This window comes from Etheostoma spectabile, chromosome 16 (genome assembly GCF_008692095.1).
Source record: "Etheostoma spectabile isolate EspeVRDwgs_2016 chromosome 16, UIUC_Espe_1.0, whole genome shotgun sequence".
NCBI lineage: Eukaryota > Metazoa > Chordata > Actinopteri > Perciformes > Percidae > Etheostoma > Etheostoma spectabile.
Genome location: NC_045748.1, coordinates 154433 through 157347, shown reverse-complemented (window position 1 = coordinate 157347; position 2915 = coordinate 154433).

Genomic DNA, 2915 nt, shown 5'->3' with positions numbered 1-2915 from the left:
CTCTACCCATGGCAGGTGAGACGCCCAGGTGGTCGGGTCTTGAGCAGCCGCACAGCGGAGCAAGGCTTCCAAATCCTGGTTAGCCCTCTCTGTCTGACCGTTGGACTGCGGGTGGAACCCAGAAGAAAGGCTAACGGTGGCACCTAGGGAGGAGCAGAACTCTTTCCACAAATGGGAAATAAACTGTGGGCCTCGATCAGAAACGATATCAACAGGTATTCCATGGGGACGGAATACATGCTGGACGTTTCGCTGGCCGTGGGTTATTTAGGTGACGCCACATAGTTAACAGATTTAGAGAATCTATCCACGATAGTAAGAATTGTGTCGTTACCTTCAGACAGAGGCAGGCCTGTGACAAAGTCAAACGCCACATGGGACCACGGGCGGCTGGGGACCAGGAGTGGCTGCAGCATTCCAGCAGGCTGACGGTGGGAGGCCTTACCCCGAACAGGCTGTAACGTGGGCTCGGACATCAGCGTCCGCTGACGGCCACCAAAAGTGGCGCCTCAACAGGGTTAGTGTGCAACGTATTCCAGGGTGGCAGGCAAAGCGCAAGGTGTGAACCCACTGAAGTACCTGAACCCAGCACAGATTGTGGAACGAAGAGTCTGTCAGGAGGGCCATCTCCAGGACCAGGATCCGTGGCAAGAGCAGCCTTGACCAGCGACTCGATCTCCCAACTGACTGCGGCCACCACACAGGAGGATGGGAGCACCGACTCAGGCTCCGACGAATCCTTGGTGTAGTCGAACAGACCAGAAAGGATGCAACACTTTGCGACACTGTCACTGATTCGGGTGAAATTGGATAATATTTTACGGAGGACAGGTTTTCTGGTTTTCTCCCTGAAAACTGTGTGGCACCAGTTTGGGAAAGAGCCTTTTTTTGCTTGAAGAAGAAGAAAAGAAATGTAAAGAAACGATTTTCCAATTTTTGTGTTGAAGATGTTGACTGGCATGCATATCACTATTATGTAGCTATTATTTATTGTGTAATGTTTATGAAATTTTAATGATTTAAGTGAAGGCTTCAAGCAGGCCCATTGGGTTTTCTGCTTCTCCGTGCACTTAATATATATTATGTTCTTTTTGTTGTATTTGTCATTTTAATGTTGTGCAAAAATAAAGGAAGAAATAATGAATCTAGTGTCCTGACCTCAACGCATTCAATGGGTGGAATGCTGAACAGGAATACTGACTCTCTGCATGAAGTCGCTGTTAATAACTTTATATGTCATGTCCCATAATCAAGAATCAGAACTTAGTAATGCATGTCAATAACAGAGCCCCCAAAGTCCTACTGAAAAGCTGAAGGAATAGCCAAAAACACTCACTTTAAATATATCCCAAGAAAGTAACCATTCAGTTTAAGTGAGTATTTATCCCCATTAGAGCCCCTCCCTCTTTCTTATGACTAAATTGCATGCTACTGTAAATTAGTTTTGGTACGCACCCATGCCCAGGGGCCTATTGTCTAATGATCTGCCTATGACTCTCTCAAGCAATGTTGGGGATGAACCCTGAATGCAGACTGAGCAAATCCCTTCAACCAGGTTCCAACATCTTGTTGAAAGTCCCTGATGCGTGGAGGCGGGCAGAGCAGGATGTTTTTGCAACGTGTTCAACAATCACAGTATGTGTGTGTATGAGTGTTCACATACATTTGGTATAAAATACATATTATCAACATCTTTTGTGTCATGGTTGTGTATTTTTTGTTTCAAGTTCCTGTTTTATTTTGTAATCTGTTTTCTCCCATGTCATGTCTTGTTTAACTTTCTGCCTTGTGTTCCTGAGCCCTTGTGTTACCTGTCCCTTGTTTCACCCTTGTCACCTTGTGTCTTTAGTCTCCTTGTTGTCTTTGTCTGTTGTCAGATCATTGTACCGTTGTGGTTGATAGTGTGTGGAGTCTACCCCCTTTTGTCTCGGTGTTCCAGTTTTTGTGGTTCCTGTTCTTTTGGCATCCTGTACGTTTTGGAACTATTTTTGCCTGCTGTCTTTAGGACTCCTTTGGTTGTATCGCTTTTTTATTTTTATTAAATCCTCAAGCTCACCACTGCTTGCTGTCTCTGCATTTCTGGGTCCTCCAATTCCTTAAACCTTAACATTTTCTGTATTGTATTCTGAATTGAAAACATAAAACATGTCTAAGAATGTCCATCTGGAGGTAATTGGGATGGTGGTTCACTGTTTAAGGAGATGCATAAATACACAAATGTGCTAAACTAACGTGCAGAGAGTCAAAACATGTTGCAACCATCTAAAATGTTTCTCCAGCTTTCAGCAGCTTGCAGGCATTCTGTATTTGTGAAAATGAACATGTCATGGTTGCAATTTTCTGTTTTAGTTTTTCCTGTTTTTTGTGCTCATTTATTCCATTCCTTGTTGTTTACTGTCTCTTGTGTTCTCTGTTGCGTTTTACCCTGTTTTCATCCTTGTGCATGTTTTATGCTTCCATTTCCTGTTTTATTTTGTAGTCTGTTAACTCCCATGTCATGTCTTCTTTTTACTTCCTGCCTTGTGTTTTCCCAACTGCCCCACCCTGATGTGTTTCACCTGTTCCTGAGCCCTTGTGTAACCTGACCTTGTTTCACCCTTGTTACTTTGTGTTACAGTTTCTGTGTTGTCTTTGTCTGTTTCAGATCAATGTGTGTGTATGTGCATGTTGTTGCCCTTTTTATTTATTAAATATTTGAATTCAACCCTGCTCTTTGGTTTTTGCATTTTTGGGGCCGCCATTCCTTTAAATCCTGACAGAACATTACATGTGCACCTGACAAAGTGCACCTTTACAGTACCAATTGTTTACATATACATCTCCAATACCATACTTTAACTGTAATATGCAATTACTTTCCACTGCACTTTAATTTGGATAGCTTCTGCTCAAACTTTATTTGTACTACCTTTAAA